General features: G+C 41.9%; 1 protein-coding gene across 2 annotated transcripts in view; it reads left to right on the top strand.

The window, feature by feature from the left end:
* LOC126358533 (GTP-binding protein drn-1-like) overlaps positions 1–27,863 on the top strand; it is a 299,819-nt gene that overhangs the window by 105,401 nt on the left and 166,555 nt on the right. The window contains exon 1 of one of the 2 annotated variants that reach the window (XM_050007558.1): positions 10,429–10,504. The exons of the other annotated variant lie outside the window; for it this stretch is intronic. The gene's annotated coding sequence lies outside the window, so the exon portion shown is untranslated. Of the gene's footprint in view, positions 1–10,428; positions 10,505–27,863 lie in introns of those variants that run through there. 2 annotated transcript variants of the gene reach the window in all.

Genomic DNA, 27,863 nt, shown 5'->3' with positions numbered 1-27,863 from the left:
TATGGCTTTTAGCTCAGCGTAAGAGGAAGCAGTAGTTCGTTCACAAGGAATTAAAAGGACCATACCGTCAATTAATAAACCATTTTAAACTAAATTTTATCAATCTGTGGCTCATCAACACGACTGAAATCTACGATCATTGACTGCAGAATTTTGCAGCTTTTATTTGATGATTGACAAATGCTACGTAGATAATTTAGTCAGGTAGGCGAACCATTGTGAGCTACATAGAATAAATATGGGGACTGCCTGAAGAACATCGTCAACTAGTTTCTCTTGTCAGATTTACTGCTGCAAGTGAGTACAACCGGAAGGAAGGGACGTGCATAAGGATATAACATAAAGTTGCTGAATATGTCACTACGATTTCTATGTTGATTTGGATTGAGACGAAGTTGGGGGAAAAATTGGCCATGACCTTCCCAAAGGAATTATCCCACCATTCTCCTTAAGCTGCTTATGTAAATTGCCGAAATCAAAAACTGGTGGCCGGACGGGGATTAAAACCGTTGTCATTCCAAATACGAGTACACTCTTTTACCACTTTTTTTTTTTTTTTTTTTTTTTTTTTTTTTTTTTTTTTTTTTTTTTTTTTTTTTTTTTTTGCAGTGCACACAGCATTCATCCTTGTGACTGATCCCTGATAGATAAGTTGTCCTGCAGGCAATCCTATTGAGAGTTTGTTGTTGTGGTCTTCAGTCCTGAGACTGGTTTGATGCAGTTCTCCATACTACTCTGTCCTGTGCAAGCTTCTTCATCTCCCAGGACCTACTGCAACCTACATCCTTCTGAATCTGCTTGGTGTATTCATCTCTTGGTCTCCCTCTACGATTTTACCCTCCACGCTGCCCTCCTATACTAAATGGGTGATCCTTGATGCCTCAGAACATGTCCTACCAACCGATCCCTTCTTCTGGTCAAGTTGTGCCACAAACTTCTCTTCTCCCCAATCCTATTCAATACTTCCTCATTAGTTATGCGATCTACCCATCTAATCTTCAGCATTCTCCTGTAGCACCACATTTCGAAAGCTTCTATTCTCTTCTTGTCCAAACTGTTTATCGTCCATGATGCACTTCCATACATGGCTACACTCTATACAAATACTTTCAGAAAAGACTTCCTGGCACTTAAGTCTATACTCGATGTTAACAAATTTCTCTTCTTCAGAAACGCTTTCCTTGCCATTGCCAGTCTACATTTTATATCCTCTCTACTTCGACCATCATCAGTTATTTTGCTCCCCAAATAGCAAAACTCCTTTACTACCTTAAGTGTCTCATTTCCTAATCTAATTCTCTTAGCATCACCCCACTTAATTCGACTACATTCCATTATCCTCGTTTTGTTTTTGTTGATGTTCATCTCATACACTCCTCTCAAGACACTGTCCATTCCATTCAGCTGCTCTTCCAAGTCCATTGCTGTCTCTGACAGAATTACAATGTCATCGGCGAACCTCAAAGTTTTTATTTCTTCTCCGTGAATTTTAATACCTACTCGGAATTTTTCTTTTGTTTCCTTTACTGCTTGCTCAATATACAGATTGAATAACATCGGTGAGAGGCTACAACACTGTCTCACTCCCTTCCCAACCACTGCTTCCCTTTCATGTCCCTCGACTCTTATAACTGCCATCTGGTTTCTGTACAAATTGTAAATAGCCTTTCGCTCCCTGTATTTTACCCCTGCCACCTTTAGAATTTGAAAGAGAGTATTCCAATCAACATTGTCAAAGGCTTTCTCTAAGTCTACAAATGCTAGAAACGTAGGTTTGCCTTTCCTTAATCTTTCTTCTAAGATAAGTCGTAAGGTCAGTATCGCCTCACGTGTTCCAACATTTCTACGGAATCCAAACTGATCTTCCCCGAGGTCGGCTTCTACTAGTTTTTCCATTCATCTGTAAAGAATTCGTGTTTGTATTTCGCAGCTGTGGCTTATTAAACTGATAGTTCGGTAATTTTCACATCTGTCAACACCTGCTTTCTCTGGGATTGGAATTATTATATTCTTTTTGAAGTCTGAGGGTATTTCTCCTGTTTCATACATCTTGCTCACCAGATGGCAGTGTTTTGTCAGGACTGGCTCTCCCAAGGCTGTCAGTAGTTCCAATGGAATGTTGTCTACTCCCGGGGCCTTGATTCGACTCAGGTCTTTCAGTGCTCTGTCAAACTCTTCACGCAGAATCGTATCTCCCATTTTATCTTCATCTACATCCTCTTCCATTTCCATAATATTGTCCTCAAGTACATCGCCCTTGTATAGACCCTCTATATACTCCTTCCACCTTTCTGCTTTCCCTTCTTTGCTTAGAACTGGGTTTCCATCTGAGGATCTATTTGGAATGACAGCGGTTTTAATCCCCGTCCGGCCACCAGTTTTTGTTTTCGACAATTTACATAAGCAGCTTAAGGAGAATGGTGGGATAATTCCTTTGGAAAGGTCATGGAAAATTTTTCCCCCAACTTCGTCTCAAGTTCAGTGCACACAGCATTCATCCTTGTGACTGATCCCTGATAGATAAGTTGTCCTGCAGGCAATCGTATTGAGAGACCTACTTAAAATTATTGAGACTGAAGTTATTAAGCCATTTAGAATCAGTCATGTGGAAGTACTTACTTACTTCAGCATTCAAACACTGTCTCACGTAGACATGTTTACAACAAATTCTTAAGTTTTCCAAAGTTGATAATACCACTTACGATTCAACGGATGCAGTGAGTGAAGCACTTAGAGGCTCCCACAATAAGAGGCGAAGTAACGCAGTGTTAAACATCATCAAGGAAAACAAAGATTCCAGCAGTAAACAATAGTAAGAAACAGGTTGATTCTTCTGAGAATTTTGGCAGAAAAGTTTAATTAGAATATCACAATTAAGACGATTCAAGAACATGCAATGTGATTTTTCTTTCTGTTCAGATAAACCATTGTTTCCAAATATATACTTTTTTTTAAAAAAATATTTATTTTTTTTATCGAAAATTTTCTTCTTAAATCTTGACCATGGGTACTTAACATAGTTTACATACAAAATTAGTGCACTTAACGTGGGTTAACATTGATTTACCAATGTTTACTTGGTGAGTGAATTTATTTTACTGCGGAACCACTCAAAAATTTAAATTAAAAAGGTCCGAATTGTTTCAGTTTGTGGTGCTAACAAACAACTATTAAAGATTTTTGCCATTATGAAGTGCAATATCCTCAATAGTTAATCTATGATCCAGTGCAGTATCAGATCATCTTTAGAAGACACCTTCCAACAGAACGTGAACAACGTTACAGATGGCTCATATGTCTACCATTACTGTCGCGCAACTTAACGTTAACTGCGGTAAGGGACACTACAGTGTTAATCTGTTTAACTAGATAATCACATTTATCTGTCCAGCAACCACTTTTGAAGCACGTTTCCTTTTATTTACATAATGAGAATCTTTGAATCTTAGTTATCCACGTCTTCTTAAAACTCGTACAAACCGTCCCTGAAAATATTTCTAGCGCACGTCACCACAAGTGGCAGCGTTGTTTTTAGGATTTACCACTGTTTACATCCTGACAGAGTTGCCTTAGCAAGAGTCTGAAATTTGAGGTAGAGATTCCATCTCCCAGTTTATAGTAGAGATATCAACTAATCTGAACGAAGCCCATCGCTTACTTACGTTTCACAGGCAGTAAATCTGTTTCACACCTACCATCTATTACCGTAGTGTTAAGCCGTGTCATTCAAGCAAAGTAACGTAATTAATGTTTTATTTGTGCTGAGGTAGAAACTTACCAATTGTGCCTATACCAGAGTTTGTGTAGGCGGGGGAGGGGAAGTGGGGGGGGGGGGGGGGGGGGGGGAATGGGGTGGTGCCAGGCGTTATAGAGTTTTTTTTAAATATTTACGATGACGAATGGCGACTTTCACGTGGATATAAAAATGTTCCAGTTCCGACTCTGTCAATAACCGGCCTAATCTAATACCTGGCTATCCCATATTTTCAAATTCCTTTCCCTGAGAGCTAGAGGTGTGTCTCGGCGATCCTTGCCCCCCCCCCCCCCCCCCGCCCCCTCCAGTGTATAGGTGTCATTGTCGCTTACTTTCTAGGTACACAGAAACATCCCTGCATCACAGTACAGAGCGCGCCATCAGAAGAGCCAAAACAAAACGACGCATCCCATAGATAAGGGATAGTATAGTGCGGTAAGTGTTTTTCAACAATTGAAGGCTAACAATACTGCAACAATAGGCGCTAAGTTGGTGGAAATAAACGGCAAAAACGCGTCATAATATAAAACAGAGGATTGGTGGCACAGCCACTTCCAACGTGGTCAAACTTGTGTGAGAGACGAATGAAGTGGCAGGCCAGTTCTCTGTGAATAAATTTCGATTCCGAAGGAAGTGCAGGTGCTTTAGCTAGAAGATTGTGTATCGCAATCAAAGCGAAAGTGGAAAAAGTGAAAATGAGTTTCCCATACCTCCCACGGCCTGCGACTGCTGATAACCATTCTGAATATCAGTCCAACGGATGCATTAATGAAAATGTTGCATTTGTGACAGGAGGTCACTTTAGACGCCTTCTTTAGCTACGTAGCCGTCAAGGACGAGTGCTGGATGTGTGTCATAGGTTCCAAGGATTCATCACGCACAAATTTCGCAAAAGATCACCATCGACTTGCAAAACGATGCTCAGTGGTTTTGGGACTGCTGTGGCGTGGTGCTAACAGATTATGCTCGAAAGCGGCAAATCCTCGCAGGGATCCTCTACGCAAATCTCCTGTAGGAAGCCGTCGATGCAAAGTGTCGCGGCAAACTGCGAAGAAGGTATTCCACCTCAACGATAGCGCTAGGACATAGGTACACATGCTACATCTTTCAACTATAAAAATTTGAAATTTTATATTCCGCTGACAGGGCTCCCACTGAATTCTTCCTCTTTCATAGGAAGAAGAAGCCATTTCCGTAAAGGCGATTTAAGAAGTCGAACGTTTTCTTAAGCGCAGACGTAAACACCACTAATAGGCTTTTGGCTGGCAGACTGCTGTTTACCATGCAGCTAATGAAGCGTCTCCTTTATAAACTAATAGAATTATTTTTTTGAAAACGACAAATTTTTCGGTTATAATACAGGGTGGCCTTAAAGTCCCGCTATCGAAAAGTCATATCTTCGAAACTACACTGTCCAGTCACACTGATGTGACCACAGTCAGTAACCTGTATAACCAAATTTTGCAGAGCCGGCCTTTGTGCGAGACGTCCAGGAAGAGAATCAGTGATGTTCCAGGGAGACCGACCGGGTTATGGAGCCATCTCAGCTTCATTGCTGTGGCCAGCCGTGACAGGTTTCTCGGCTGAGGTTCCAGCCCGATCGAGGTGATCTCACAGATTCTTGATTCGGTGTAACTAGCGTGAGTCTGGTGGCCTGGGTAATACGGTATACTCATCCAGGTGCTCTTCTAACCAGCCCCTACACTGCAAGCTGAGTAACGTATTGCATTTTCCTGCTGGTAGGTGCCGCCATGCAGAGTTAAAGTCAAAAGCATGTATAGGTGCCCAAGAATACGTGCACGCTTGTGTTGTTACATCTACATCTACATCTACATGGATACTCTGAAAATCACATTTAAGTGCCTGACAGAGGGTTCATCGATCCACCTTCACAATTATCCATTATTCCAATCTCGCATAGCGCGCGGAAAGAATGAACATCTATATCTTTCCGTACGAGCTCTGATTTCCCTTATTGTATCGTGGTGATCGTTCCACCCTATGTTTGTCGTTGTCAACCAAATATTTTCGCATTCGGAGGAGAAAGTTGGTGATTAGAATTTCGTAAGAAGATTCCGTCACAAGGAAAAACGCCTTTCTTTTAATGATTTCCAGCCCAAATCCTGTATAATATCTGTGACACTCTCTCCCATATTTCGCAATAATACAAAACGAGCTGCCTTTCTTTGAACTTTTTCGATGTATTCCGTCAGTCCTACCTGGTAAAGATTTCACACTTCGCAGCAGTATTCTAAACGACGACGGACAAGCATAGTGGAGGAAGTCTACTTAGTCTGTTACATTTTTTAAGTGTCGTGCCAATAAAACGCAGTCTTTGGTTAGCATCCCCCACATTTTCTGTGTGTTCTTTCCAATTTAAGTTGGCCGTAATTGTATTATCTAGTTATTTAGTTGAATTTACGGCATTTAGATTAGACTGATTTATCATGTAACCGAAGTTGAACGAGTTCCTTTTCGCACTCATGTGGATGACCTGACACTCTTTGTTATTTAGGGTCAACTGCCACTTTTCGCACTATTCAGATATTTTTTCTAATTCGTTTTGCAGTCTGCTTTGATCTTCTGATGGCTCTATTAGTCGATAATCGACAGCGTCATCTGCAAACAATCGAAGACTGCTACTCAGATTGTCTCCGAAATCGTTTATATAGATAAGGAACAGCAAAGGGCCTATAACACTACCATGGGGAACGCCTGAAATCACTTCTGTTTTACTCGATGACTTTCCGTCAATTACTACGTACTGTGACCTCTCGAACAGGAAATCGCAAATCCAGTCACATAACTGAGACGATATTCCATAAGCACGCAATTTTACAACGAGCCGCTTGTGTGGTACAGAGTGAAAAGCCTCCCGGCATTTCAGGAATACGGAATCGATCTGAAATCCCTTGTCAATACCACTCAGCACTTCATGTGAATAAAGAGTTAGTTGTGTTTTACAGGAACGATGTTTTCTAAACCCATGTTGACTGTGTGTCAATAGACCATTTACTTCGAGGTAATTCATAATGTTCGAACACAATATATGTTCTAAAATCCTGCTGCATATCGACGTTAACGATATGGGCCTGTAGTTTAGTGGATTACTCCTACTACCTTTCTTGAATAGTGGTGTGTCCTGTGCAACTTTCCAGTCTTTGGGTACGGATCTTTCGTCGAGCGAACGGCTGTATGTGATTGTTAAGTATAGAGCTACTGCATCAGCATGCTCTGAAAGGAACCTAATTGGTATACAGTCTAGACCAGAAGACTTGCTTTTATTAAGTGAATTGAGTTGCTTCACTACTCCGAGGATATTTACTTCTACATTACTTATGTTGGCAGCTGTTCTAGATTCGAATTCTGGAATATTTACTTCGTCTTCTTTTGTGAAGGAATTTCGGAAGGCTGTGTTTAGTAAATCTGCTTTGGCAGCACTGTCTTCGATAGTGTCTCCATTGTTATCGCGCAGAGGCGGCATTGATTGTTTCTTGCCGCTAACATACTTCGTTCACATACGACCTCTGTGCCTCCCAGAATGACGAGGTCAGGGAATGCCACGCAGACCGTAACGTTCGCTCTCCGGCCTCGACCCATGTACGGTATGTCACGCGAACACTTCGAACACTTAGCCGTTTCGAAAATGGTTCCACCATTGGCTACAAAGCCAATGGTCATGCGGTTTTTTATGTCATATAAATCGTTCTGTTTGGGTATTAAAGGAACAACTTAACTGTTTTTCTACAGCCCCCGTACGAGCCTCATATATCCTCCACTGCCACCTGCTGTCTGTGAGTGGTTATTGCACGTTGAACATAGACAATGCTCACGTTAACTTGTATTGGAGACAGAGAATCAAAGTTACCGTTTAACAGCTTCCAAAGTTTTTTTCCTTCGTTGCAGACTTAAAGTGAAATGCTACATAATGATGATAGACCAGAAGAATGCGCAGTGTGCCATCTGGTATGCAGAATCCATGTCTATGGTGACGGTACTTCAAAATTATCGATGCCACAATGGGCAGGTACCACCGTAAAATAACATTAAAAAAAACAGAAGTCAATTCGTCGAGCATCACGTGAATTCAGTGTGGACACGGCCCAAAAACTGCAGCCACACGATTGTTCTCTGCAATCCGCCAGCAGTGGCTATACGATAAAATGCCTTTCTTCAGAGAAAGAAACATTCCACTGTCCTGGGCATGTGAATCGCTACAGCGTTAGGATCCAGGCCTCTGGAAACCCACACAACACGCGTGGAATCTTCCGTGACAGCCCGAAGCTTAATGTTAGGTGACGCCTATTTTTCTACTCAGACAAAACCATAATAAGTAATGTTTACTTGGACATGTTTCAACAGTTCTTCCTCCACAGACTGGAGAGATTCACCTGGCCACCATCTTACAGCAATGTAGTGCATTTTCACAATGTATATTGAACGTGCGGGATGTGCTGAAAAACCAGTTTTCTAAGAGGTGGATGGATCATGATAGTCAAAGCCCATGGACCAACCGCGCGGGCCATTAAATTTCTTTTTAAAGCGTTACGTCATGGATACCGTGTACACAGGATTATTCAATGAAGTTGTTGCCACTCCTGCACGATCCAGGGAAGTAATCAGAATTGTTGATGCTACTATTCTAACCTGTACTTGGGCAGTACTCGAGTTTAAGATGTGACTAATAACGACGCAAGACGCCTTCACTATCTTGCGAATACAGAGTTGGAATACCGCCTTGATCTCTACGAGCGATGAATTCAGTGCTGCTAGAAATTCTGGCGCAACAGAAAAAAAAAATTTGAGAGCTGCTAAGCCCTTTACTGCCAACGGTCTTGCCGCAGTGGTAACACCGGTTCCCGACAAATCACCGAAGTTAAGCACTGTCGGGCTGGGCTAGCACTTGGTTGGGTGTCCATCCGGTCTGCCGAGCGCTGTTGACAAGCATGGTGCACTCAGCCCTTGTGAGGCAAACTGAGGAGCTACTTGATTGAGAAGTAGCGGTTCCGGTCTCGGAAACTGACATTCGGCTGGGGGAGCGGTGTGGTGACCACATGCCCCGTCTTATCCGCATCCAGTGACGCCTGTTGGCTTAGGATGACACGGCGGCCAGTCGGTACCTTTGGATCTTAAAGGCCTGTGGGGGAGAGGTTTAGTTTAGTTTAAAGCGTTTCCTAGAAACTATGATTCTCTGTCTTTAATACTGACCTAGTTATAATTTTTTTGATATGACAGTGGAAAAACAGGAACGTGTTAAAGGGTGTAAGACAGGGATGTAGTCTGTTCAGTCAATATGTCGAAGAAGCTGTGAGGGAAATAGAAGGTCCAAGAGTGGGGTTAAAAAGTATATCAATGATGAGATTGGCATATGGCTTGGCTATCCCCAGTGAAAGTGAAGAAAAATTCTAAATGGTTCAAATGGCTCTGAGCACTATGGGACTTAACATCTGTGGTCATCAGTCCCCTAGAACTTAGAACTACTTAAACCTAACTAACCTAAGGACATCATACACATCCATGCTCGAGGCAGGATTCGAACCTTCGACCGCAGCAGTCGCGCGGTTCCGAACTGAGCGCCTAGAACCGCGAGACCACCGCGGCCGGCTGAAGAGGAATTACAGGACCTGCTGAATAGAGTGAACAGTCTAACGAGTACAAAATATGGAATGACAACAAATCGAAGAAAGACGAAACTAAAGAGAAGTACCAGAAGTGAGATCAGCGAAAAAATTAACATCATGACTGATAGTCGTGATGTATGTCAAGTTAAGGAATTCTGTTTCTTAGGCAATAAAATAACCCATGACGGGTGGAGTAAACAGGAATAAAACTTAGGCTAACTCTGGAGGAAATGGCAATCGTACCCAAGAGAAGTCTGCCAGCACAAAACATAGGCTTTAATTTGAGGAAGAAATTTATAAGAACATACGTTTGGATTGCAGAATTGTGTGGGAGTGAAACAGCGACTGTGAGTAAACCAGACAGAAGACGAGTGAAGCACTTGAGATGTGGTCCCACAGAAGAAATTTGAAAATTAGATGGATTGATAAGGTAAGGGATGAGGAGGTTCCCCACAGAATCGGAGACGGAAAGGAATATTTGGAAGACCTTGGCAAGAAGAAGGGGCATGATTATAGGACATCTGTTAAGTCATAGAGAATAAGCTCTACGGCACTAGAGGGAGACGTAGAGAGTAAAAACTGCAAAGGAAGACAGAGATTGGAATACAGCCAGAAAATAATAGAGAACGTAGTTTGTAAGTGCTAGTTTGAAATGAAAATTTTGGCACACGAGAGGAATTCGAGGCCGTCGGCGTGAAATCAGTCAGAAGACTCAAAAAGAAGGGACTATGCACACCTGACAGACTGAAATCTGTTGAGGAAAGTGAGCCAGTTCATGCGCATTTGTAGGTGGTGAGTGCAGCCGCAGATGAGCTGCCGCGTTGGACATTGCCCCCTGCAGCCTGTTTACCACGCGCACTGGTGACCAGGAAACGTTGCGTAATGGGGTGTACCGGTATCAGCGGACACAGGAAACGGCGACCGAGGACGCGCACACGATACGCGGCGTGGCCCGGCCTAGATCGATAGCACCTGCCGGCCGGAGCTCGGCGTCATACGTGCCGCCCACGGCCGACACCTCTGCTCTGCTTTCCTTTCGTCTCACTACATTTCAGTCCTTCACTACTCACGCTGTGTCGTCCGTTCCGATTGCGGGGATTCAGGACGCAGGCACGCAAGTTTCGTCACGGTAAGTCACCATGATCGTCATTTCCGATAGTTATTTATTCATAATTACCTTCTTCACACTGAAGGCATTTACCACACTTTGCTGATTTAGCCCCTCAGGCGCCATCACCCTGTTTCAAAAAATACTACAAAAATAGAATACAAAGCTAAAATTAAAAACGTACAAGGTAAAAAAATAGAACTAGTGAGCACTCACAGACAGGTGCAGTTTGTCAGCTTCACAAACGTCTGTAACGCCCAAAGTATCGGCTGTTGCTGTTTACTACAGAAATTGTTGGTAAGGTCTCTGTTAAATTCTTGTACATTGATGAGAATCCAAACATTTGTTTTAAAATGAACCACACGTTAAATCAGGTGAACCTACAGAGATATTTTCCTTTCAGAACATTTTAGAGACAGAAATAAATACTGCGAAAAGGAAAGGTCTCGGCATGTTGATCCGACTACGCGTGCTTCAGTCTCACATGAAGACGTTGTTCAGTTCTTAGACTATTGTAAAAACCGCACTCTAATTTTTGCTTGTTTTGTTAGTGAGGGAAGTAAAACGTGCCGTTAATAAAATAAATAAATTGCAACCAAGACTTTTTAATTCAAATGTTCAGCATACAGTTGGTGCACCAGACAGCACAATGGCGTGGAAGATATTTTACTGGAATACAACTTTTATTTTATCTCTTGAATATGACTTGTATTTTCCACCTGCCTCGAGGTGACTGGGTGTTCGTGTTGTCCTCATCATTCATGAAAGTGGCGAGATTGAACTGAGCAAAGGTTGAGAATGTGTACGGGCGCTGATAACCGCGCAGTTGAGCGCCCTACAAGCCAAACATCATCATCATCATAGGCTTTCACACTACTTAATCTAACTGAAACTAACTTACGCTGAGGACAACAGACACATCCATGTCCAAGGGAGGACTCGAGGGGAGCCGCGCGAACTTTGGCAAGGCTCCTCTAGCAGCGTGGCTACCCCGCGTGGTGCCCGTCGCAGGTAAGACAAGTCATGAGTGATATCTCTGAGCTTTACCAGCCACTCATAACTCACAGAAGTCAGCATGGTACAACATTTCCTCTGTACCCCTGTTTTCTATGTTATGGCTACAACGCTAATCCTTCCCCCCCCCCCCCCCCCCCCCGCCCCACATCCACCGTCGTCATAGCTCGTCTATTGGCAGGTTTCCTCACTACGCATATGCCCCATTAGTACCCTGTCCTGGAAATATCGTACCTAATGAAGGGTCACTTGCAGTATGAACTGCGGACATGCAAGTTAACCGCAAATGGTCGCGTAGATGAGTTAAGCCAATGTGAATAACGAACTGTTGTAAGTTGGTGAGGCTTCGCTGTCACAAGTCCTTAGGATTCATACACACTTTAACCATGTCGGTAACGACATTCAGTGCCAGAAATGTGAAATGGCTGAGGGTAATTCTAATATTTGGAGGGGGGATTTACATTCCAATCCAGCAGAAAATCCCAAGGATAAGCTGTTTATTGACTATTTAAAGCTCCTACCTCGCCCTAAAGGTGGTAACTGGTACACATTTCTGGTAGTTGTCGCATTTAGTCATTTAGTTTGGTTGCTTCTGAGTAAATCCATGACAAGTTGGCTAACCGTTTAGCATGTGGCTACAATACTTTCTTGTGTTTTGTGCACCTAAGGTTTTAGTAATCAATAAGGGCCCGGCCTTTTTTGTCCAGGGACTTCAGGAGCTGTTGTTTTAATACTGCTATGTACCACAGCTCTGCGTGAAACCCACAACGCTACACTTGCCAAGCTGATGTTTTCATTTCCAGTTAACTCGCCGGTATCAAATTTGTGGTCAATAAACGACTTCCACACTGAGGATATTAATCCTAAGGTAGGCAAGGAAAACTGGGAAGCTGCTAGGAACAACATTCGCCTTGCACACTTGAGCATGGTCACCTGCTACAACATGGCAGGCAACCTGCCTCGCCAGAGATGGGTGATTTTGATTTCCTAATTAAGATTTAAGCACATATTAAGCCGAGCATAAAGTTACTGCGAGGATTCTCCTTCCGTTCGGAGGACATGCATGGTCATGAAGGTGTACTCCCCGTCAGTTTCCTGGTCCAGAACCGAGCTAAAAAAAAAAAAAAAAAAAAAAAAAAAAAAAAAAAAAAAAAAAAAAATTAGAGCTCATTTAAGTTAGTTAAAATTAGTTCTAGAAAGCAGGATGCTGAACTGTAGATTAATACTTGTTGCTATTTCCTCTTATAGAGGGTAGAGGGGGGGAGGAGGTGAAGAATTGACGCTCATAGCGTTTCTGATTCTTATTAAACCTCTTTCGTTGCATTGCTTATTTATGGCTTCTCGTGCGTCCTCTGTGCGGGGTTTTTACAGCAACGTGAGGGATGTTTCAGAGCGTACAAGGCTCGCACCTACGCTGTCTGCTCATGGGGCCGTACGCTACACGCCGGCGGGGAATTGGCTGCTGCATGGTGCCGTGCTTGGAATAGTGCCAAGGTGCTATGGTCAACCGCTCACTTTCTTTGGAACATTGGTGTTTACTTCAGGGACCAAGCCTTCGTCCGCTGAAGAGTTGAGGCCATACTGTATTTTACAGATGATGAAGCCTTAAGATACAGTTCGTTTCAGTGAGTTCTCTGATGCTTTAGTTGATGCACTTGGCAACCTGCATCGTCCATGATTGACTTCATGTAATACAAGAACCATGGTGAGCTCTACATTTGGCAGACGTTAATACACACATAAAAAAAAATGGCCGGCCGGGATGGCCGAGCGGTTCTAGGCGCTACAGACTGGAACCGCGCGACAGCTACAGTCGCAGGTTCCAATTCTGCCTCGTGCATGGATGTATGTGATGTCCTTAGGTTAGTTAGGTTTAAGTAGTTCTAAGTTCTAGGGGACTGATGACCTCATAAGTTAAATCCCATAGTGCTCAGAGCCATTTGAACCAAAAAGTTTTGCAACACCTCGGTTCAGAGAGTTCCGAAACCTGTACATAAAATTTGAACAGAGATCAACAGAAACATCATTTGGGCCCTTTTTATTGCTCATGAAAACTACACATTGCATGTTGTATCACCGTACAGCGAGACCTTCACAGGTGGTGGTCCTGATTGTTACACACACCGTACCTCTAACACCCACAGCACGTCCTCTTACATTGATGTATGCCTGTATTCATCGTGGCATAATATCCACAAGTTCATCAAGGCACTGTTGGTCGAGATTGTCCCACTCGTCAACGGCGATTCGGCGTAGATCTCTCAGAGTGGTTGGTGGCTCACGTCGTCCATAAACAGCCCTTTTCAATATATCCCAGACATTTTCGATATCGTTCATGTCTGGAGAATATGCTGGTCACTTTAGTCGAGCGATGTCGTTATCCTGAAGGAAGTCATTCACGAGAGGTGCACGATAGGGGAGCGAGCTGTCGTCCATGAAGGCGACTGATTTGCCAATATGCTGCCGAACTGGTTGCACTATCGGTCGGAGGATGGCATTCAGATATCGTAGAGCGGTTAGGGCGCCTTCCACGACCACCAGCGGCGTACGTCGGCCGAAATGATGCCACCCTAAAACAGCAGGGAACCTCCATTTTGCTGCAATCGCTGGACAGTGTGTCTATGGCGTTCAGCCTGACCGAGTGCCTCCAAACACGTCTCCGACTATTTTCTGGTTGAAGGCATATGCGACACTCATCGGGGAAGAGAACGTGATACCATTCCTGGGCAGTCCATTCGGCTTGCTGCTGGGCCCATCTGTACCGCGCTGTATGGTGTCGTGGTTGCAAAGATGGACCTCGCCATGGACGTCGGAAGTGAAGTTGCGCATCATGCAGCCTACTGCGCACAGTTTGAGTCGTAACATGACGTCCTTTGGCTTCACGAAAAGCATTATTCAACATGGTGGCGTTCTTGTCTGGGTTCCTGAGTTGGTAGCGGTCTTCCACTGCGGTAGTAGCCCCTAGGCAGCCTGAGCGAGGCATGTCGTTGACAGTTCCTGTCTCTCTGTATCTCCTCCATGTTCGAACAACATCCCTTTGGTTCACTCCGAGACGCCTGGACACTTCCTGGCACGAAGTAACAACGCGGACTAGATCGAACCGCAGTATTGACCGTCTAGGCATGGTTGAACTACAGACAACACGAGCTGTGTATCTCCTTGCCGGTAGAATGACTGGAACTGATCAGTTGGCGGACCTCTTCAGAAAAATAAGCGCTGCTCATGCATGATTGTGTACATATTGGGGCGGATTTAGTGATCTCTCTGAACTGTCAAAGGGACTGTGTCTGTGATACCATATCCGCAGTCAAAATCTACCTTCCGGAGTTCTGGGAACCGAAATGATGCAAAGCTTTTTCTTTGATATACACTCCTGAAAATGGAAAAAAGAACACATTGACACTGGTGTGTCAGACACACCATACTTGCTCCGGACACTGCGAGAGGGCTGTACAAGCAATGATCACACGCACGGCACAGCAGACACACCAGGAACCGCGGTGTTGGCTGTCGAATGGCGCTAGCTGCGCAGCATTTGTGCACCGCCGCCGTCAGTGTCAGCCAGTTTGCCGTGGCATACGGAGCTCCATCGCAGTCTTTAACACTGGTAGCATGCCGCGACAGCGTGGACGTGAACCGTATGTGCAGTTGACGGATTTTGAGCGAGGGCGTGTAGTGGGCATGCGGGAGGCCGGGTGGACGTACCGCCGAATTGCTCAACACGTGGGGCGTGAGGTCTCCACAGTACATCGATGTTGTCGCCAGTGGTCGGCGGAAGGTGCACGTGCCCGTCGACCTGGGACCGGACCGCAGCGACGCACGGATGCACGCCAAGACCGTAGGATCCTACGCAGTGCCGCAGGGGACCGCACCGCCACTTCCCAGCAAATTAGGGACACTGTTGCTCCTGGGGTATCGGCGAGGACCATTCGCAACCGTCTCCATGAAGCTGGGCTACGGTCCCGCACACCGTTAGGCCGTCTTCCGCTCACGTCCCTGTGGTGTCGCGACAGGCGTGAATGGAGGGATGAATGGAGACGTGTCGTCTTCAGCGATGAGAGTCGCTTCTGCCTTGGTGCCAATGATGGTCGTATGCGTGTTTGGCGCCGTGCAGGTGAGCGCCACAATCAGGACTGCATACGACCGAGGCACACAGGGCCAACACCCGGCATCATGGTGTGGGGAGCGATCTCCTACACTGGCCGTACACCTCTGGTGATCGTCGAGGGGACACTGAATAGTGCAAGGTACATCCAAACCCTCATCGAACCCTTTGTTCTACCATTTGTAGACCGGCAGGGGAACTTGCTGTTCCAACAGGACAATGTACGTCCGCATGTATCCCGTGCCACCCAACGTGCTCTAGAAGGTGTAAGTCAACTACCCTGGCCAGCAAGATCTCCGGATCTGTCCCCCATTGAGCATGTTTGGGACTGGTTGAAGCGTCGTCTCACGCGGTCTGCACGTCCAGCACGAACGCTGGTCCAACTGAGGCGCCAGGTGGAAATGGCATGGCAAGCCGTTCCACAGGACTACATCCAGCATCTCTATGATCGTCTCCATGGGAGAATAGCAGCCTGAATTGTTGCGAAAGGTGGATATTCACTGTACAAGTGCCGACAGTGTACATGCTCTGTTGGCTGTGTCTATGTGCCTGTGGTTCTGTTAGTGTGATCATGTGATGTATCTGACCCCAGGAATGTGTCAATAAAGTTTCCCCTTCCTGGGACAATGAATTCACGGTGTTCTTATTTCAATTTCCAGGAGTGTATGTATGTTAACGACGGTTCAATAGAAACTTTTTTAGCACTCTATAATGGCGTGAAAACCGAAATCTAAGCTCTCGACAAGAAAAATACAGTCAAATGACGGTGTATTCCAAAGAAAGAAAAAATAGGAAGCATTATTCCCTCACCACTAAAATTCGTCTGTTCTTGCACAATCATTTTACTGTCCATAGTTTGGCCGATACATTAAAGGTGGATCAGCAACCTGATAGTCATTAAGTCTAACGCTCATTTTATTGTAAGTCTCAGTATGTACTTTTGGGGAATTCTTTTACACATTTAAGTATTTTATATTCCTGAAGTTAAAGATTTTCAATTAAATTTAATATTTGTGTTCTATTTCTGTGGTGTTTTGGGGAAGGCCTGTGTTGTCTTTCGCCTGCTGTCAGATTGTAATGGCTGAAAGCTCTTCGAGCATTTACCAGAGGAAGGTAATATCGGCTATTCCGCACGTAAATCATTGAACTGGCTATCATTAGATGTGGGAAAATAGCAGGGCCTCATTAAATGAGAGGCTCTACGGAATCACTGCAGTGATCACAGTTATGAGTGCCCGTTTAATCACATGCCCTGTATTGGCTGTAAGGTAAATTGTAAAGGGAGCTCCCTCATTCTGGGCGTACCCGCTGCCACTGCTGCTGCTCATTATGGGTTTAAGCGGGCCTAACACCTCAGATCGTCAGTCTCCTCCACCCACCCCATCCCCAGGACGAAATCAGTGTACTCCAACTGTCTGCATATAGAACAAATTCTTTGTGAAAGTGTGAGAAAGTTTTCTAAATACAGTATTGCAGTGCCAGTGTTATTCCAAGTTACGAAGCAAAGTCTTATCGGACATGCATGCATGATTTCTAAGTGTTTACGTAGCCTTTATCGGAGGGGGGACGTGGGTACCAGTATTCATCTAGTGGGATATGGGAAACCGCCTACAAACCACACCCAGGCTCGCCACGTCGCTAATGCGTCGAGCGGAATCGGACAAGGACCGGCGTCCTCCCCGTCCGGAAACTTTCAAAGCTCACTGCTACCCAGACATGATCAACATTCCATACTACATACCCATATATGTTTCCACAGCACATCTGTTAACCTTATTTCGTATACTTGTCATACAAGAACACTGATCATTCAATTTGCTTCGTTATTTATTGTGATCATTTTGTATGATCGAAAACTTTTCGTATGAGTAATGATAGTAAGCAACAGAGGTTCTGTGTCAAGGTGAATAGGAGACGTATTACGGAAATAGACTTGCGTTCGATGTACAGGATTCTAAAATTCCAGAACACTTATGCATGTGCTGAAACGATTCCATCAGATACAGTTTTTTACAATTAATTTACTGTCTGACCTGTTTGGAAATTAACATATTTTTCTTTGCCGAGTGTTTGAAGAATGTAAGAGCTAGTACAGAAATTCGTGCGTTTCACATGTCACCAATATAATACAGATCTAAATATAGGAGAACCTGACCTAACCTGGTCATCCACTGACGGACAACGATTTGCAGATCTTCGGACAGTGAGTGACCGCTAGGACGTTCTCAGCAGTACTCAAGTTAAACACGTGCTGTCAGAAGCTCAGTGTTGATTTCTTTAGTGCAGACATCGGTGCCCGAATATATCGGTGATACTAATGGGTGGACAAGTACTGTTACCGAGACTTCAGCCGTGAATATGATTTCTACGGACATGTTTTCGATGTCCTCCCCGTCTTCGTTCAAAAACTTTATCTAACGTTTTTCTGGTGGACAGAAACCATTTATTATGGTGAGTTGTTCCTTCTAAGATTCCTGACACATTTACCGCATATTCAGATGCGTTATAAAATTAAAAAGGAATTTCTGTTTTCAGGAAATAATTTTATTATTTGTTTATGTCAACATGATCTGTTTCAAAATAGTCGCCTTTAGGTGATGTATACTTAAGCCAGTGGTTTTTCAATGCCCGAAACACGTCTTGAACCCGATCTTGGGGACAGATTTGATCTCTTACAAAGTTGCGTTTTTAATCTTATCTATGGTTGTAAAACGACGAGCCTCCGAAGTTTTCTTTGCCTTAGAGAACTTTAAAAAAATCAAATGGAGCCATGGAAGATATGCAGTTTGGCGTATCAAACAACATGGCAACATGGGTTTTGATGTCTGTATAATTTTCGGTGATCCTGAAGTACTTTGTTGCACTGATTTCAGATCTGTTATTAGCTTTTATCTGTCAAGTGAATTTTTTTTACAAATAATGTAAACTCGTGTTTCATTTAATCATAAGTTCTGTGGAGAAATATTTTATTGCTGGAAAGGAAAGTTCTATTTTACTATGATGGAGTAATTGGTCATAGTGCTGTGAGGTCATATCTGTGCTGTTAAATGTAGTTTTGCGGCTCTTTCGAAATGAGTTTCCGCAAGTGTTTGAAAAACCCAAACTATTTTGTTACGTTTGTTACTATGTACGGAGAGGGTGATCAAGCCGGACAGCGCACAAGGTATGCCGCGTACGTGCCAAGGGACTTAGTCTGTGGGAAAATGCGAAACATATTGCCGTGGTTCTGAGGGAGTCGCAAAATTATGTATATGATTGTTACTTTTTACGTATATCGCTGAAGGTTATAATGCAGAAAACAGGAAGGAATTAAATACAGGGTGTTTATAATTCAACTTTCGGTACTTGAGACTGTCCCCGTGAAGAACCAGTGATACTCAGGCAACGGAACTGTGTGGAAACTTTTGTATAGGCATGCGGAAGAGAAATAACGAATGAGCAATAACGAAACATATTTTAATTTCCACATGCGAAAGTAACAGTTGTTACTCGCATGTCATGTTTACCTTTCAGGTTACAAACAGTGCTTAGTGTGACGACCATCAGCATTGGGAACAGCCTGGAACAGCGCTAGCGATACCATTTCACAGCATGTTCTTAGCTGTTTTCGAACGTAGGACCGTGCAAATTTTAGCAAACGTGACACATCTCGTACACTACTTGAAGATCGCACATAGCGTCCAGCACTCTCTCACCCATCGTAATAGTAGCTGCTTCAATAATTTGTAGCGCTATTGACCGTCGACCCCTGCTAGGAGCAGCTCCCAAACCCCTAGTTAATTCAAACTCCCGAGTCATACTCTTCAGCAAGCTGATACTTGTGATGAGCAGCATCACCGTTGTCGCTGTTTTGATAAAACAGCTTTAAAGTAAAGCCCTGCTCACCTTCTGCAGACCCATGTTGACTGTCCGCAAGTGTAATGCACACATGCTTGTGTTTCAACCCCACGTCGCCACATCAGTACCGGCAACTAACGGCAGGTCATAACACTAACGCTAATAACAAAGCAAATCCTGCAGTGCACATTCTGAACAACATTGGTTCAAATGGCTCTGAGCACTGTGGGACTTAACGTCTGAGGTTATTAGTCCCCTAGAACTTAGAACTACTTAAACCTAACTAAGGACATCACACACATCCATGCCTGAGGCAGGATTCGAATCTGCGACCGTAGCGGTAGCGCGGTTCCAGACTGTAGCGCCTAGAACCGCTCGGCCACTTCGGCCTGCTGAACATCATTCCTATACAATTTGAGTATCCACACAGTAAACAGTTTTTCATATACACTGGCTTAAGAAGCGAAAGTTTAATTCTAACGACACTGTATCGGAACATTTCTTTGGCCTTACGACCTGTTACGCATCATAATTCTCTCCATACCATTCATGATGATAGGGAACGACATAATTATTTATTTTCTGACAGAAGATACTACCGAACTGTTTGGATTAAAATTGAAAAGAAAACATCTTGGACTAACCGGAGTATCATTATCCTTATACAGGGACACAGAAAAAGAATTAATAAAATTCTTTATAGAAGTAGACAGCGTGAGTGAAGAACAATAAGGATGGTTCCACGAGGAAATAAAGAAGAGGGAAAAGAGATACTACGGAAGAGGCAATGCAAATGTAATGGCTGACTAATGTTTTGTGTTAAGGAGAGATAGCACTGTTTGAGGGAACAGACACAGAAAAGATGTTTTCTCCAATTGAGAAAGAACCTGATTCAATGAAATCAGAGAAGAGAAATTAAATTCTAATGGTTGTGCTCCGTTTTTGTAATGATTATTTTCACATATACCATTACTTACTTTAATGCGGTGTGTAGTGATTCTAAACAAGATTAAAAAATGATTTATTTTAATGCCATTAAAAAATTTACATTTCAAAAAGAAGTGATATTAGCTAAAATTTCATATGTGATTTGTAAAAAATTTGGCGTGATACAGAGAAACCAAAATCTAATCGGAAATCATAAATAACAATACTTTGAAAATCACCTTACAGCCATAAAACATCGTTCCAAAAGTTCCGAAATGCAGCATAGTAAAATTAATGAACTAATTGTGAGCAGTTGCATTATTGTGGTGCAAAAGACGCGAATTATTCAGATTGCTTCTCGCAAATGCCGTAGTACTTGTCCGCAATACAGCTTATTAATCGCTCGACCTTGCAGTCAGAGCTCATGATGTACTATGCTTGTTAAAATCTAAGAACACAGTGATAAAAACCTTAATATGTGACAGCACTTCAGGTTTTTCCATCGTGGTGATCCAGAATGTTTCCAGTACAACAACTGAGCCATAGTTTCGACATCACATCCTTAAACTTAAGTTTAATCACCTGTTCAACATGTTTCAGTAGTTCTACATTGTCACTGACTCGTTACTAACTCCCATTCACATCTTTATTATCCGAAAATTTTGAACAAAGTTTTCTGTCACACGTTGCACACGTAAAACATCCGAAAATATTTCATGGCATTAGCCAGCTTATGTGCTAGCATCGTCAACGACTTCTCTGTGATTCAGCTAGCGTTCGTAGATCAATAACCAACTCTTTCACCTTTTCCAAGGTGTCATCGGTTAACAAAGCGGTTTGGCGTCCAGGTCACAAGTCATTTTCAACATATTCATGAACTTCTTGTTTTGCTCATAGTAGACGCACCAAAGCGATGAGTAACTTCACCAAAATCTCGCCTTCCTTTATCCCGTCCATATAGGTAACTTTAATACAGCTTTTCTGATATATTTTATAAAAAATAATCAGCGATACTACCAAAACACATCAAATATTTAAACAACTGACAATAAACTAAACATCCTACGTCGTTATTCTGTGGAGATACTTTTCAGACTTGTATACCAAAGTAAACGAGTATACAGTTAACATCCCCAAAGACATTTTAGGCGCGCGGAGTGGCTGCGCGGTTAGAGGCGCCATGTCACTGACTGCGCGGACCCTCCCCCCGGAGGTTCGAATCCTCCCTCGGGCATGGGTGTGTGTGTTGTTCTTAGCATAGGTTAGTTTAAGTAGTGTGTAGGCCTAGGGACCGATGACTTCTGAATTTTCGTCCCTTGAGAACTCTCACACACACATTTGAAGACATCTTTAAGGGGGATAGGACGCCAAAAATTTAAAAGCAAATCGATTTTCCAGCAATATACCTGTTTTGTAGCGCACATCTTTCTGAATAGTTTGAGGTATAAAACATATATATTTGAGAAATTGTAAGCCACGTTATTTGTTCTTAAGTGTGCCGAATGCAGCGCCACACCCCTTTGCACAGTATTGCAGGTGGTGAAGAATATCATCACATGCATTTGCAGATGAAAACTTATTGAAGAAATGTCTTAATGGCGGTACCCAATACACAAATGAAAGTTTTAACCAATATGTGTGGGAAGGATTGCCAAAAACCATTTTTATGGGAAAAAATGAACTTGCTATTGGTGTTTATGATGCCGTTCCATGATGGTGTGCAAAGCAGGAAATATGTTTTAGAGAAAATGGGAATTAAGCCCAGAGTGAAGAGCATGAAAGCTTTGTATGCGGTACAAAGACAGCGTGCAGTGAAAGCAGATAAATCACTTTGAAGGTGATAAAATCAAGAAGAGTGCATCACGGGAATGTAAAAAGGAAATATGAAACGTCCCCTTTGAAAAATTATACAAGACTCTGCTTAAACTGAAATACAATATTTTTGGCGCAACGCAATTTGACTTCCAAAAATCCCTACGAAAGAATGGCCCTGACTACATTAACCTATACGTTTCACATATCACTTACCTCACAAAAATCTTGGTTACTCAAGCTACTGCAATACAGCGAGTGCCACTACTGCCAGCTAACTAAAAGATTCAAACTACGGAAGTCACTAACTACTGATAGCCACAGTTAGCAAATGAAAGGTTTTAATAGAGAACAAACAATGTATTTACCTTTATAGTCATAATATATATATATCAGTTCATGACACCAATTATTACAAATTTCAAAACTCCGCCATCTCTTTCCCCACGTCCACCACTGCTGGCGGCTCACCTCCAACTGCGCAACACTACGCGCCGCTAACAGCCAACTGCCGCTGCCCAACACTACAATGGCAGACAACAATGCAAACTAGCCACAGACTGCACACAGCACAGCCAGTAATTTTCAGAGCGCTACGTGGCGTTACCAGTAAAAAACCTAAACAGCCTACTTACAGAGTGCATCACGGGAATGCAAAAAGGAAGAAAACTGATTTATAAAATACAGATAACATTTGCAGTAATATAGGCTTTACAGAAGAACATGCACATCTGTGTTACAAAAATTATGACATAAGTACAATACATAAAGATCAGAATAACTTTTGAAACATCAACTTCACATATGAGCAGCAAAACAGAACAGATAAATAATGTCTAAACATCTTTACAAAGTAAATAACATATTATTAATGCAAATTATATCTGAGGATAACAGTATTCCTTATCATAGTTCATGTAGCTGAGTATTAGAAAAATTCTGCAGCATAAGTCTTATCAGATAAACATATAAAACCGGAAGAACATAAATGCAGAAGTGTACACAAACACATAGTGGGATAACACAAGGAAAGGACAGGGATTTTTTCAGTGTAACATTTGGTACTGCAGTCCAACCCAAAACTTCTTTCCATAGGTCTTTCGTCTTATTTCAACATTTGTTTCCAGAAAAACAATTATCTCCAAGCATGCTTTCTGTATTTATATGTTCACATATTTCTTACCTCATAATTTATTTTCCATTATCTTACCTCATCATTTATTTCCAAGAAAATCCTACCTAAACCTGTCGTTCATAAACCCTACTTATTTTTATTCTTATCCTCTTTCAAAATACTTTTTTTTGGCCAAACCATTTTCTTATAGCTTCTCAATGAATTTCTTCCAATTCATCACAACTCATTCTCTTTTATAGCCTACCCCATCTTAAGCTAACTTAAATCTACTGAGCTCAGATGCTTAACTAAGGGGCGAGGCAATGCAACAGCACAAAACAATTAATACAAACAGCAATGACAAAAAAATCCAAGTAAGCAAAGCAAGCAGCAATAAATGTAATAACTTACAACTAAACATGACAAACCCACAAGCAGAAAAAATAGTACACTAAAGACAACAACGCAGAGAAGGGAAATGTATACTCACATCTTAATGTCTATATAATTAAAGTGGTGCACCATAAAACTAATTCTAAAAAAGATATTACCAAGTAGTTGAAAAGAAAATTAAGTATGCATTAACTGTTATTAATACCTTCTTATTGTTCTTTCCTTTCCAAGTGCTCCATTTCCAAAGAACATGGATCATAAAATGATTATTTAATACATCTGTTGACAGAAAGTGTTCACATTAGCAAATGCATTTAATTTTATTTTATAAAACCAATGCTGCAATACAGCTGGAAACCAGATATCAAATGAAATAAGCAACTATGAAAGGCAAAGCATAAAAATATCATTCAATAGTCATGTGACATTTCATAAGTTAGTACAAATTCTCTCAACTCTCGTAGAAAGATGCTTGTCATTATCAGGTGTGCAGATGTAAGAAAGTATCTTTCCAAGTAATGAGCTTGTCGTTTTTGCGATGCTTTCTACAAAAGGAATGTCAATAGCGAGGATAATGGCCTCTTTTTTTTCACCTAATGACTTTCTTTTGTCAGATGGCTGTCGCGCAGCTGGGTGCCCACTACGCATTATGTGCAGGTGGTCACTTACCTTTCTTATTGAAAAATTTACGACAGCAGTTTCCGCTACAGTGACAGTCTCATATAAAAAATATTTTCACAGGTTGAGAATTTGCGTTACAAATGTGTAGAAAATAAAATCCTATAAATATAATAGTGTCCAAAAAATTTTCGCCAGCATACTGATACATTCACGCATATACACACATTTCATAACTCTTAAAGTACGATTCTTGGTTTCCAACAACCTTTTTCACAAACCAGAGTCCCTAACCACTATTCATTATTCCTTGCTTTATTATACATATACCTATTCGTCGACACTTCTTCAATATTTCATCATAAGAATTACATAGCATAATTAAATTCTTCATATAGCTTCAGCTTATTGATCATAAACACAGCACAATACACATTGCCATCGTAATAATAACATCTTAAAAACTCAGCCAAATCTCAAAAACGTCGTAGCTTTCTGCAATAATTTCAAAACTAAAAAAAATCTCTGCTAATTTCAATAGTGTCGTCTACCTCAAACGTACTTTAAAAATCATGATCCCATACCAAATACATCATTCAAAGCTCTCATAGTATCACAATGGTGCCAAAAAATGAACATTTCACAAAGTACAGACAAAATTGAATTTCATAAGTGTGAAGTTATCAAGCTGTGTAATTGCGTAAACATCTGTCACTGACATAGTAAAAAAAATCTTTGTCTTTCTCAGTTAAATGATCAGATAGCTGTGTAAGTCATGTGTTAGAGACATATGGTACCTGTGTGTAATGTTGTATAAGCAAATACCATATTAGCTAGGGCTCCTTGTGCCTGCCATACACATGGTACAAAAAGTAAGTGTGTACCCCCTGGGCGACACCCAATGCGAAATCCTGGCAGGGTCGCCATATGAATCGTCCCCTTTCAAAAATTATACAAGACTGTGCTTAAACTGAAACACAATATTTTTGGCGCAACGCAATTTGACTTCCAAAAATCCCTACAAAAGAATGGCCCTGACTACATTAACCTATAGATTTCACATATCACTTACCTCACAAAAATCTTGGTTACTCAAGCTACTGCAATACAGCGAGCGCCACTACTGCCAGCTAACTAAAAGATTCAAACTATGGAAGTCACTAACTACTGATAGCCACAGTTAGCAAATGAAAGATTTTAATAGAGAACAAACAATGTATTTACCTTTATAGTCATAATATATATATCAGTTCATGACTCCAATACTTACAAATTTCAGAACTCCGCCATCTCTTTCCCCACGTCCACCACTGCTGGCGGTTCACCTCCAACTGCGCAACACTACGCGCCGCTAACAGCCAACTGCCGCTGCCCAACACTACAATGGCAGACAACAATGCAAACCAGCCACAGAGTGCACACAGCACTGCCAGTAATTTTCAGAGCGCTACGTGGCGTTACCAGTAAAAAAACCTAAACAGCCTACTTACAGAGTGCATCATGGGAATGTAAAAAGGAAGAAAACTGATTTATAAAATGAAAAAGGAAGCTGTTCATGATCCTGTAGAGTTCTAAAAGAATGCCAAATATAAGCAATAACTTTAAAGGCCATTTTCTGCAAAACACAAATTTCTGTACTAACGTACATTTGCCATACAAAATAAATATCTTATTACTGTCAAACTTGATATGCTTACTAAGCACAAACTCCTTAATGCAAAACTCTAGAATTTTCCAAACCTGCTAAAAACAGTAGTAAAAATTCAGATAATTAGCTATAAAATATGAGTTTTTTCTGAACATGAAGGTTACAATGTACCCGCTCATTCATTTTTCACAAATAAAATAAATTCCAGAGTTTCATATACCTGTAAAGTTAGGTTAAAACGAAAGCTGAAAAGCCCCTGGTTCTAACGAGATTCGGTCGCGATACCTGTTCATTTCGAGGTGCACGCATTACCGTTTTCTTAAATGGCTCTGAGCACTATGGGACTTAACATCTGTGGTCATCAATCCCCTACAACTTAGAACTACTTAAACCTAACTAACCTAAGGACATCACACACATCCATGCCCGAGGCAGGATTCGAACCTGCGACCGCAGCAGTCTCGCGGTTCCGGACTGAGGGCCTAGAACCGCTAGACCACCGCAGCCGGCACCCGTTTTCTTAATTTATGTTTATTACAGAGGGCAACCAGCCTTCTGACCGAACACGCTGAGTTACCGTGGCCAAGCCGCTAGACCACTAGGTCCACATGTATATAAATAGTTCATAAATAGTTCAGGTATACGTTTTGATGTGTTTTTCTTTGAGACTATCAAAAATATGACTGTATGGCAGTATCTTTTGTTTGCACTGACTTAGAAGTTCATATTTTTTTACATCGCCAAGAGTCTGTAGAATTTGGTATTTCTAACAATTTTCAATTTAACGACTCTACTTGCTTTTGAGAAGTCTTTGCCGACAGCTGTATCTTTTGATTACGTGGACTTAGATGTTTCAATGTTTAAATTGCCAGGGAACCATAGACCATAATATGCGACGTAAATTTCAACTTGATACTCCTATCCGTCCCCGAGAAAAAGAAGTCCAAACAGACGGACAGGCACAAAGAAGGACAACACAGGACAAAAAAAAAAAAGAATTAATGGGATATAATTGCAGACCGACAATTTTCACACTCTTCCCTTTACTTGTACTTTACTTCTTGTCAAATTTCGAGATTATAGGTCAACGAGAAGTATCCTAAAGCTTTTGATGAGTGAGTTTGCGAATATCGAAATATGTGACATAAATGGCGGCAGCTTATGATTGACTTAGAAATTTAAATTTTTCACAGCCGCAATTGACCGTACACCCTAGTATGTGACATACATCTTCAGCTTGATATCTCAACTCGTTCGTGAGATAATGCGGTCTTAACAGTCGGACAGACTGACAGAGAGACGGACAGAAAAGTTGTCATAGAAGTGTTCCATTTTTTATCAACTGACGTGCGGAACCCTAAATATTTAAAGATCTTCTGTGGTAGTTCAGGGAGAATCCTTAAAAACCTGGTAAGTCCTTCATGTGTCTACTATGGGATAGAACTAATAACATTTAAGATATGATCATTCTTTTTAGCAGCAAATATGAGTACATCATATTTCGATATAAGGCGGTTTCCAACAGGAAGTAGTGAAATTTTTACCGCTCACTGGAATAAGTTTTGTAAATTACGGGCGTGTCCTGTTCTAAGTCGTAATTTGATACTTTCTACTCACGCTATTCTCACGCCGTTGTAGACCATGACTTAGCAGTTTGTTTCACATCAAGCAGGTTTTGTAATGGAATACTCCTTTCATACTCAGCACATATAGCTGTCGGCTCAGTTCTCTATAATTCTCCACAAGGAAAATCTTAGAAATATGCTTAACACACACTAATTTCAAACATCGTGATATGTTTCTTGTTCTGCAACTTTTGCCTTCTAGCATTTTCATATGAATTCCAGTACGACACAAAAGAACCACATTTTTATCTTTATGATGGAATTAACCTATGCTTACTGCATTTCAA

This window comes from Schistocerca gregaria, chromosome 1 (genome assembly GCF_023897955.1).
Source record: "Schistocerca gregaria isolate iqSchGreg1 chromosome 1, iqSchGreg1.2, whole genome shotgun sequence".
NCBI lineage: Eukaryota > Metazoa > Arthropoda > Insecta > Orthoptera > Acrididae > Schistocerca > Schistocerca gregaria.
Note: the sequence above shows the minus strand (reverse complement) of the source record. Positions and strands in the feature narration are given on the sequence as shown.